This window comes from Mya arenaria, chromosome 11, assembly GCF_026914265.1.
Source record: "Mya arenaria isolate MELC-2E11 chromosome 11, ASM2691426v1".
NCBI lineage: Eukaryota > Metazoa > Mollusca > Bivalvia > Myida > Myidae > Mya > Mya arenaria.
This window is the reverse complement of record NC_069132.1, coordinates 25,177,872-25,190,363: the sequence shown is the minus strand read 5'-3', so window position 1 is coordinate 25,190,363 and position 12,492 is coordinate 25,177,872. Positions and strand designations below refer to the sequence as shown.

Below are 12,492 nucleotides of genomic sequence, written 5' to 3'. Positions count from 1 at the left end.
ATGTTGGCTACAGCAATTAGGAAGAAAGTGCTAAACATATATTTAAAAGGAAGATGTTTAAGGCATTATGATGCTGGAAAAAAATAATGGTCTAGTGGTATAGGTGTCTGCCTCTCAGCCAAGAAATTATCGGTCTGATCCCCTGCTTATCCTCTCAAAATGAACATGGTGCTATCGGAAACAGACTCAATAGTGATTCCTAACAGCTTTGAGCTATATATAAACAATCAAGCTAAATAAACAAATTAATAAGAACTAAAGCAAAAACATCTTTGTTTCAATGTCAAAATGTTCATAGCTATGGGGGGATACCTAAATATATTCCTGGAAGTATTTTTGCATTCAACAGTCCTTCCAAAGTTTTCCTATGGCTTGGAATTATCCCTCCCACTGACAATGTAATCATTCAAAGCTATAGTCTAAATCCCTCGGGATAAGATTTTGCTTTTGGTCCTAAAATACAAGATCCAAATGCCAATAAATGTTACAACACAGAAGTTCTAGACAATTACCTAACAACATTGATACCCTGTAGGGCTTTATGATCATGAATACTTGATGCTGTGTCTGCCAAAAAACACTTAGCTATAACAAAATGCAGAGCCACAGGCTTCTATTCTGCACAATATAATGCACTTATGATTACTACCCAAGAACTGATAGCAAGAACATGAGGGCCTTGGAGCAAAAGCCAAAGCTCAGCAGCAATTTTTTCAGTCAAACAAGGGACATAACTTGACAATCTTTAAAGCCAGAGTTATGGGTCTTGCTATGGATGTGTGTATTTTCTATGTTAACACGTGTACCATTAGTTTCATTAATTCATGATTAAGTCATGATTATTTTTTATTTATGGCCAAAAGCTTTAACACTTTGTCAACGAGGCAACAACAAGGATTTCACAAAACTTCCTCGAATATCAATGTAAGATTTTGCCAAGTCGTGAACTTGTCGTGAACTTTTCGTTAGAAGTTTCAATATATGAATGTGTCAGAAACAATGCATGATTATTTAAAACATTCTTTACTGTCACTAACTGCACAATATTGAAAACATTATATCTTGCATTCAAAGTTTCAATGCCTATAACTTAATGGTCTGCTAGAGTTCTATTTACAAAGTTAAATCAAACTGAAACAAAAAAATTAGACAGTCCCCATGATTTAAAAAAGATATTATCATCTGCACATATTCACCAAGGGTGGGCTTTTGCATTTATGAACTCTTCGATAGCATCACATTCAGCATGAAAAATAACGATAAAAAATATTATAATGTTTTCCATAAGGCTAGATATGAGCAATTATTATCAAAGAAAAAAAATGCAACACAAATTTCAGATATGTGTTCTACCATACTTGTTATAACAAGCCATTAAATTGTCAAAGACAGCCTTGCTATGAAAATAATCAGAGTAAAAAATCTCATGGTGCCAGGTGCAACATGAAGTTCTCAGAGTGCACTGGGTCTGAGACTTTTTTAGCGCTCTCAGGGTTAACTTGTTACCGTACATAATAATATGTACAGCCCCTAGCATGCTCCGAGGGACTATAATTTCTCAGGAAATGAAATCATCTCCCCTTATCAAAATGAAACCTATTTTTTTTAATGGAAGCATTTTTTTTCTTGCATTGCTGGTAATATGTACCTTATTCAAGGGTAAACAGCTCTATGTGACTGCTTTAAACTACCCAGTACAATAATGTGTGTATATATTATATATATACACAAATTATTGTACTGGGTAAAGTAGGTGAATTGAAGGGGTATAACTTGTAATAATCACAATCAAGCAACAACATACAAATAAAAATTATCTCTTATATAGAGAAGATTCAACTGAACCTTTGTTTCATTCAAGCGAATTGTTGATGCAAAACCTACTCTATTAGAATAATTACGGCATAATAAATTTGTTTTTCTCATAAACACTAGCACTGTGCAATGCATCATTATAAAAGTTGAGCCCCTTGCTTTTATGGCTTTCCTGCACCTTATTATCAAAGAACTGTAAGTACCACTCATAAATTGCTTTCATATGTTGCATGAATCAGAAAAAAATGTGCTGACAGACTCATTTAATAATGTAAAGTAGTACCTTTTTAATATCATACTTCCACTTTTAAAGATTTCATGACAATTCTTAAGACTTTTAAAAAATTGGATCTTAAAATGAATCTTTAAACCTGCAGGATATAATGGCAATACAAAGTACATACAATACTAAAATACTCAACCATATCATTATACATATAAATGGAATTACAATATCTCATGCATTTATACATAGTATTAATTTTGATATAATACATGAAAATGGTTCACTCACACTCAAAAAATATAATAACATCCTCTTATAGTAATGCTACATTTTGAACAATGCAACACTTCCTTCTTTTTCTATCAATAAATCTCTTAATTGCTACAAATGTCAAATTCCACTTGACAATTTCAAGGAAAACAGTTCTTATATAAGAGATCCTTCATCCTTTTGACACAAGCCTTTATGAGATCGAGATACAACCACAGCTCAAGTACACGATTCCTAATTCCAAAACTGTATCAACTTAAGTTTTGTCGTAACTTGACCAACTCGGTACATTCAGATTTTAATCATATGAGATTTAATTTAAGAAAATATGTCAAACCGATTAATCCATTTATCTTCCAAATACTTCAAAAATATTTATTTCCTCACCAATCAAATAATCGCTTCTTAAAATTCCGTTTCAGAACACAGAAAAATTCCATAAAAGATAAACAATACATCAGATGTTCGAAAATAAAAATATGAAATTTCGTTTATACTCGCTTCAAAGGATACTAATAAATAAAGCCAAGCCTATCGCTGATACAGATACAGTATACCTATGTTCATGCTCTGATACCTATCTTGATCAACAATGCAATAAGTACAATAGGAAGATTTTTAAATGTCTCCAATATAGTCACTCATATCATATTATAATTTAGAAGAGTCTTTTTTCATTTCAGATATCGTTTTTTGTCACTCAACTCACATTTCATACTGCTAGACAAGTTATGCACTCGGTTCTCGATTGGCTTTTAACAATACATTAAACAGACCAAATCAACAGCTGTCATTAAAAATTAAATACACAAAGTGGCTATGCAGATATTTCACTGCTGTTGTCAGAAGTGCAGGCCATGCAGATATTTCACTGCTGTCTTCGAAGAGAAGCCAGGCCATGCAAATATTTCACTGCTGTCTTCCGAAGTGCAGGCAATGCAGATTTTTGGCTGCTGTCGTCCGAAGAGGCCAAGCTGATATTTCGCTGATGTATTCCAAAGTGGTCATGCAGATATTTCACTGATGTATTCTGAAGTGGCCATGCAGAAATTTCACTGATGTATTCCGAAGTGGCCATGCAGATATTTCACTGCTGTATTTCGAAGTGGTCATGCAGATATTTCAAGGTGTATTCCGAAGTGGTCATGCAGATATTTCACTGATGTATTCCAAAGTGGCCATGCAGATATTTCACTGATGTATTCGAATGTGGCCATGCAGATATTTCACTGCTGTCTTCTGAAGTGGCCATGCAGATATTTCACTGCTGTCTTCTGAAGTGGCCATGCAGATATTTCACTGCTGTCTTCTGAAGTGGCCATGCAGTTGCTCTTCCTTCCTTGTTAATTTGGCCCAAGGTAGAATTTTAAGCTATCCTCTATAGACCGTTTTGATATCGCTCATACACACACCAGATGCACTATTGACTTGTTCTTATTTAAGTCTTCTTTACTTTTCTAGTCAGTGTTATGAAAATACCAGTTAGAGGCCCTTCAAACATACACATTCTAAATGTTCTACAATTGTGTCATGTTCTTCATAAGTTTTTTCATATTTACATTTTAATGTACAGTCACTTCCAACATGCACTGAACAGAAGAAAATTATTTCATTGAACATAACAAACAAATTATATTTGAAATAGGCATGTCAGAAGAGGCAGTCACAGACTTGAAGCAGAAAGCACTATTTAATCTATTTGATTTCTTTGAAAGCTTGAAATCTCTCAGCTAATTCTTTCAAACAAAAGTGCTAGCAAACAGGGTTTCTGAAAGAACCATCTTCCAGCATTGCAGCATAATATAAAGGCCATGACATGTTCCTAATGACAATATATTTCCATGCCAAACAGACATTACCAGGACTATAAAAGGAGGCGTAGAAAACCCCGGGCACCATTATTGGCATATTGAACAGAAGTAATCGGAGTTCAAAGCATCATGGCGAGTTCAAGGAGTTCAAGGTCACTATTGGAAGAGCAAGCTGTATTGAAAATAGACAATGCAATTAGGATCCTTAGCAGCTAATTACATGTATACAGTAAATTATTCCGGAGAAATGTCAACAGTAGAGGAAGATAGATGAACACATTACCATGCTGCTGGACACTGTTGATATTTATTACAATTACTAAAATGAGATTGATGTATCTCAAAGTAGGCACAGAATGAACGATTGTCAATCAAGTAACTTAAATTTGCAATTAGGATATATCGAAAAATGATCATGCTGAAGGTTATTGTAACTAGGAACCAATATATACCCTATATGAAAGATGGTTATTCTTGGTGTGATTATATTTAAAAGAACTTATATTCTGGTCAGTGACAAAATCAAGCATAATTAGGTACCTTTGAACTGACCAGAATGGTATGTACAGTCACATTATAAAGGTTTCAAGGTTGATCATAATGCCCCGATGCACAGTTTGCTGGTGTAATCAGTTAAATCAGTCAAATCATTGACAGCAGCTCCTTCCATGATCTATTTAATTACTCCAGTATCTCTGTTTATGATCAATGTAGGGTAGGTTATTAATGAGGTCCATGAACTGTAAACATGGAATCGGAAAACATGGCTGAATTAAATGGAAACAAGCTGCAAAAATCAATCCGCAAAATTCCAAAATCTTGGTTCCATTATCGTTCTGGTAAAATAAATGAACACCTGGGGCCAATTTCTTGAAAATGAACAAGCTTAACAGGCTTAAGTAGCTTATTTGGTTAAGCACAGATTCTTACTTTTCTTTAATTTCATCAAATAAAAAAATAAGTTTAGTGCGATAATCAGCCATATACAGTATTTTCCGTTAAAAGTCTCATAAACATTCCAATAAGTGAATATAAACTCAATTTACAGATGGACAAAAATGGTGAGCCCTTAGCTTAATCTTCCCAGTCTTCCAATTTTTGAAAAGGCATCTGCTGTAAGTATTACTAGGTTCAATATTTCCCCTTTACTTTTAAAGCTGCACTTTCACAGATGGTACGTTTTGACATTTTTTTTATTTTTTATCTTGGAACGAGCCAATTTTTGCGAAAATCCATGAATTTCAAAAGTGGATGTTTAATGCATTTTTCTTAAACCGTTAGTAGCGGTTTAAGCCATAAAAGATTAATTTTTGAACGGAAATATGAAAATCAATGACTTTGTCAGAAATCATATATCATTGGTTTGCAGATATATACGCAAAAAATTGCTCTTTCCAAGACAAAAAAATATATAAAAAAATGGTATATCTGTGAGAGTGCAGCTGAGATGGGACTGAAAAGCAATAATTTCATTGCAGCTTTGAGCATGCATTTTCCCCTTGTATTTCATCACCTGAATCCTATTTTTTGCAGCAAGTGAACATGATATACTTTCTTCCCAAATATTTCAGTTATTGAATTACTCAGATGATCATATAGCATACATAACAAAATAACAAAAGCGTATAATATCTTAAATCTATTTATCTGATGGCCTGAGGCTTTTTCCAACAAACATAGATCTCAGATTAATGTCAGATATCAAAGATTAATATAATGCCCTTATCATTAACAAGCAATATTCCGAGTGTTCGTAACCCATCAGAAATCACATTCTATCCATCAATTCCCCTTTCCTGCTTCCCAAAACTGAGAGAAGCCATTTTTTTCCGAAACACCATAAAAATATCTTCCGCATTGAAGATGGATGACTTTTCACAGATTTTTTATCCCCTAAGGAAGACCACATTTTAGTCCAAATATGGTGGGGGAAAATACATGTTTAATTCTGTATAAGACTTCTGAGACACTGTTACACATTTATTTTCTAATCTAGAATGTCCAAAACTTGAACACACCACCTTGGAATACATGCAAAGATTTTATATTTTTATTTAAAAAAGAGAGCTTATAAAACAACTTATTCAAGAGAAAACTCATGACTGTTATAATTTCTCTTTATTAATCAATATTTTCTTCCAGCTTTCAATATATATATGAAATATAGGCAATTTTTACATTTCTGGGAAAATCTGGGCCTTGTAGACAATGTTCTTTTTACATCATATATTACAGCCACACAGGACTTGGAACATGTTCTTGTTAATATGGAGATTGGCTAGACATGTTCAGTCAATACAGAATTATAACTCTCTGCAAAATATCAGAGTTAAGTTAAGTTAAGCAACAATTTCATCATCATAGTTGGCCTATGCATGTTTGATAAGAATGTTAGTGGGGGTGTGTAATTGTTACTTCAAACGTTTCTACTTTGAATATCTTTGAATCAATTATTGTAACTTTTAGCCTAAATGCACATTTAAATAAATTTCATCTGAAACCAATTTGCACATTTAAACAATTTATCGGCATCATCTATTAGCTTTGACAGAGAGAGGGGTCTTGACATCTTTCCTGTTGATCAATCAGTCTACCTATGTGATGGATGCCCGCCGTTTAACACTCGGAGCTTCTAATGTCCAAATATGCAGGTGAAATACTTTTAAGGATAAGATTTAAACTGACCAATTTGTTGGTAATGACCAAATATGTAGGTGAAAAGGGTGGAATTCTTTAAAGGATAAAATTAAGATGATGGATATGTATGTCAAAAGAAATGCCGTGAGACCACACAAATTTTTGCACTACAAGACTTTTAAGGATAAAATTGAGGTGACAGATATATGTGAAAAGAAATATGACACCACACAAAACTGACTTCTGCTTTAAAACAAGCAGGCCTGCCCTTGTTTGCACTAAAAATCTACTTGTACATTGAAATATGTTTGATATATCTGACATAATTTTTTGTTAAGTAAAACATCTGATTAAAAAGTGCAATTAATTAGTAAAACATACATAAAACAAGATGACAACATGTTTTTATTAAGAATGACATAATGTGTGCAAACAAAATCTGACAAAGCATGAACTGACAATAGACATTAATTTTTGCTTAAATGTTTCATAATTTTTAGTAATTGAAAAATGTTTCTTTATACATATAACAGAACACCACTCTAAATTAAATACCAAATAATGTATTGTATTTTTCATTACAAGTATAAATCATTTAACATGCAGCTTCAACAATGAAGAATTGCCTTTTCTTTAATACAACTTTATTGTTCACCCTGATAATTTAATCCATTATTCAGCCTCCTTGACTCATACAGCCAGTCACCCACCATATCACCCACCATGTCACCCACCATATCCATACTGTTCTTTCTTAAGCTTAAGGCCATAAGATGAACTCATTGTTCGGTGCTTGAATAATGACCTGTTTGTTATTATCACAAAAAAAAGAAATGTTTCATTTGAGAATATCATCCGTCTTTGTCTCATGCAATACATGCACTTGGGTGAGTTTGCAACGAAAAGAATGGCCGCTCTGTTCTGTGATATTTCTCACAACATATCATTCCAGGCTCAGCTTATCACTGCTTTATTGGTGAAATAAAATTAATGATTTTTGTGAGAATTTCTTCAAATGTTAAAGTACCATTTAGAGTAATAGTGTTATTCCTATTGGTTGTTCTTCTAAACTAAGATATACCTAGATCTTTAAAGCTATTATTTCCTTGGATTAATGCTATAAGGTATTAAATTACATAAAAATGTATGCTCACTCAGCTATAGCACCTTATGGTTTTCGCCCAACAGCTTTAAAATTCATAATAATGTATGAAATATTCTTACCTAATCTAGTTATGCTATATAATTCCAAGCAGCGGACAGCAACATTTCCTATATCCAGGACGAAAATGCTATCCAGCTCACACGAGGGTCACCGTAACTGGCTGCTAAATAATCCTGTCTCCTGTATCCATACATCCAAATCAATCATGCACTGTCGCAGACACTGAAAATAGAAAACATAATCCATATCATGTCACCATACAGATTTGCAATATAATGTTGCAATAATAAGCACTCTTGTGTAGAGATCGACTACTTTGACTTAACTCGGCACACCTAGTCCATTCCATCTGCTAAAAAACAAACTTTAAGACATTCAAATTTTCAATGCAAAATTTGACACGCTGCAAGTTAGTGATTGGAAAACCTGGCAATTTAATTGCACTTGTTTTTATAAGATAAAACAAACATTTCTTCTATCTGTTAATGACTTAACAAGCTTCACAAGCTAATTTCATATTTTCACATGATTATAACCTCTTACATCAAAACCTTAAAACAAAATCCCAGAAAGTCTGATCTATCCAACAGAACTTCAATCAGCGAACAAAATCCAGCTGCTTCTTGTGCCTTAATAACATGTCTCCATTGAAAACTGTTAACAGGCTCCATTGACTTGCTCCAAGAGACCTTAACTCCACAATTCCACTCTACAATTGTTTCTTTTCACCATATTCTGATATGCATGCATGTCACAGACACAAAATCCCAATACCAGATTAATAGTGCTCTACTATTGGAAATATTCTCCCTGAAAATACTCTGAATTATTGATTGATTCTTTTAAAATGCCTGCTAACTTTTATGCACTTGCTGATGGTGTGTACTATTATCTCCAATTTCAAGGACTATTTTCTATCATTGAAGAAACAGAAATAGAATTAAAAGTCTAAAGGGATTACCATTCAAGCTTTGATTCCTTGCAGACAACTATGAATTAGAGAGGACATTGTTCTAAGCAATTATCATTATTGAATTAGGTCTTCTAAATCAGGCCACATGAAATATTCATGAATAGAATGGTACAAATGATGAGTAAGAGATATAAATCTTTTTTATATAATTATTTATGCATCCATCAAGCTGGTGTTTCTTTACGGATATTTACAAGGGATACCCTAGAAAGAACAGTGTCCAAGACTGATGTAATTACTGGTTGATCTTTAGTAATACCAATATGAAGGTGACCAGAGGTATTTCGCACATACATACAAATGCAATTCTGGAATCTACACTTTGCATGATCAAAATTATTGAAATAATTGACCAAGATCGCTAGAGATTTAAAGAATATTGTGTTTATCATTCCAACATTTTTGCTCTTATTTTGAACTGCAACTATCATGTAAGTGTATTGTCTCTGATTCTAAAGAAAGTCACATATTAACATGCTCTGATATGATTCCTTCATGTAAATGGACATATAATTATGCAGTATTATTTCCACATATATCTGAATGACTGTTTGCACAAAACTTCTTGATGTATGAACAATGAAACATACAGTTGTAAATCTTAAAAGTTTTGGTCACATCAAATAAATTCCTAAATCTTCAGAGATAAAATCATTTCCATACCATGAAATAGTGCATCAAATATCCTATATATTTCTTTAAGTCCACAGCTGGATAGTCAAAAAGCTTTCAAAACCACTTTAATGTTTTACCACAAAATGTAATAATTCTGCAAAAATATTTTAAGGCAAGGTTAATGCCAGAAGCTACCAGGACCATATATATTATAATATATCTTAGTACTTTCTGGCTTTAACCCACGTTATGTGTTGTATACCAAGTTAACTTACTAAATCAGAGCAACTTAACATCTGGCATACAGGTTTGATAATAATGTAGGTTTTATCATAATCAGTCATAAATTAAGAATATATATATATATATTGCATAACATTATAAACACAATCTAATAGAATAATGAATTTGAAAAAAATCATTGCATGATAAATTGCTGAAATATTAGCACTTAACGATATAACATCTCTATACAATTCCGATTCAACTAAATTTGGAATAGAATAGTATTCTAACATAGGACATTTGATCTTGCACACTTAAATTAACATAATAAAATGAATAAATATATTGTAAACATAAAATTATGATTATGTCTTATAATCATTTGATTTCACTCGGTAAACACATGTTCAAGCCTTTTAAACAACATCTGCACACACATACACATGCTAAACTGTAAACAGATGCAAATTGATATCAATCAATATCCTTTGCTAATCATCTTGTAATCACAGATGTAATAAAATAGCGCTCATATCACTAGATATTTTTTGCATTTACATAACTTTTTCATGACAAAAAAAGTGACCAAAGCCCTAAAATTAAATTTATAATAACAATCATATATTCCTTAATTTTACCTCTATTTCAAATCCTTGCAGCTGTTGTGAATGAAAATTTCAACTTCACTGTCAGCATCTAGCTGATCACTACTTTAATACCATGTTAATACGAATTAATCCAAATTAGTAAATAAACAACGCAAATCCAACCATTCCTGCACTAATCTGCTTAGGAATTAAAACGCCAATTGTAAAGCCATTTAAAGACCCACTAGAGGTAAAAGTAAAGAATTTATTACAACTTATAATATAGCTTCAAGCGATTCACACCTTTACAAAAGAGGCTGAAATCCAGTAGCTAGAAATGTATAATCGTAATAATGACTTTCCACACCCCCTTGACCAGTTTCGGTCACTTGAAAAATTACAAGCGCTAAATCTATTTACCAAGTGTCACTTTTGACAGATGGGATATGAAAGGGGTGAGATTTGACCAAACTATGATGTAAACATATTTAATGAAACACGACTCGACCAGATGAACAACTGAGTTAGTGTTCCGTTTATGCGCAAACCCCATAAAAATCCCACAACAGTCTTTTTGATGATTAACTTTGAAATAACCGTTTATCAAGGACTTGAAATAACAATGCTATCAATTGAAGTTTTATTTTCTTACAAGAACAATTTATCAGTGTTTATATTTAAGAAATATCTGAACTATGTGGTCAAATCAGTGCAACCTACAGGGAAGACCAACACAGTCAATCTTTGATGGTCAGTTACCAAGCAAAACTAAAGAAGGGAACAATTTAAATTATGATAAAATTCAGTAGCTCATAAACAACTTAACAAGATCAAAGACGATTATTACTTAATTTTAAGAGTTTAAAACATTTATTTTTATTTATAACATTTTACATGGAATTAGTGTATTGACCTATAAATCTCTAACTGGTGCGTTGTAAAATCAACCAAAATTTGAGACAAGAATAAGTATATCGGTTCAATTTTTATGAGTGACAAAAATCGAAATGAAAAATTTCAAATAGATTTGCCTAAACTGACCAATTCAGCCGTTACTTTTAAAATAGATATTGTAACTACTCGCAAATATTCCTCCGAAAAAGCAATCAATTTATTACGATATGTACATAGGTAAGATTACAATAATATTCATTAGGCTTTTAATGTCAATTATGTAAATATGGTAAGTACCAAGAATACAATGTAGTTCTAGTGAACTTACTTAGTAACTAACACACTATTCGTGATCTTGTCACAGTATATAATTGGATTGTGTGTAGTGCAGACATGATTTCCCGAAACACGTCAATCAAGCTCTGTTTGTTTGAGGTAGAAGTCAGTGCCCAATTTCTATACAAAGTCCATGCAAATTTAATTTATACAATTTTTAAATTTACATCGAGGAAAAAAAAACATTTTCAAGCTACATATTTTGCAAATAGATCAACAGAGATGCAAAATTAAGAGCTGATAATTTTTTATAGAAAAAAAATATATATTTCTATTATCATTTCATTTCATTAGTTAATTATGAATCAGATAGGAAATCCGTGTCAAGCCAATAGTAATTAAAATTTTTGTCAATCTTTATCAAGATTTACATTTTTAACAATCTTGTACAACTTTTACAAAACACCTACACAACATCACTTGATGCAGACTTTATTACCATATCAACTTGTCAGTTATTTTTTTGGCCATTTACTGTAATGGTGTCCAACAAACAAGCATTAAAAATCGCCACAAAACTGCCCTAATTATAAACACATAAAACAAATTGGGTAAAGCAGACATCTTACAAAAAATCAGATATTGGAATTATTAGACTGTAACAAATACCTTATACATCAGATTTGCAAGCCAATGTTATATCAAATTTTCGACTGATGTGATTATAATGTAGTATACCCATGGGGCACTTTTGAAGGTGACCGACCATAGGTTAGCATTTGGTGGACTTACTAATATCCTAGCAAAGATGACCGTGTGGTCCTCAGCATTTAAGTAGTGTATATTAGTTCAATTTTGCGAGGCCCATTATTAGAAAAAAAAGGTTTTCATTGATTTCACAACATTTAAAATATGTTATGCCAATATTTCATTGTATGAAAACAATGATAAAATATTTGCTAGAATTTTAAATTCCAATCTTATGGGTTTGCAAAATA

General features: G+C 32.3%; 1 protein-coding gene across 5 annotated transcripts in view; it reads right to left on the bottom strand.

Annotated features, from left to right (window-relative positions):
* LOC128208910 (disheveled-associated activator of morphogenesis 1-like) overlaps positions 1–12,492 on the bottom strand; it is a 43,229-nt gene that overhangs the window by 30,297 nt on the left and 440 nt on the right. For 2 of the 5 annotated variants that reach the window (XM_052912608.1, XM_052912614.1), the window contains exon 2: positions 7,984–8,146. The gene's annotated coding sequence lies outside the window, so the exon portion shown is untranslated. Of the gene's footprint in view, positions 1–2,329; positions 2,621–2,698; positions 2,834–7,983; positions 8,147–8,467; positions 8,604–12,492 lie in introns of those variants that run through there. The other 3 variants (XM_052912610.1, XM_052912611.1, XM_052912609.1) reach the window with 3 other exon arrangements.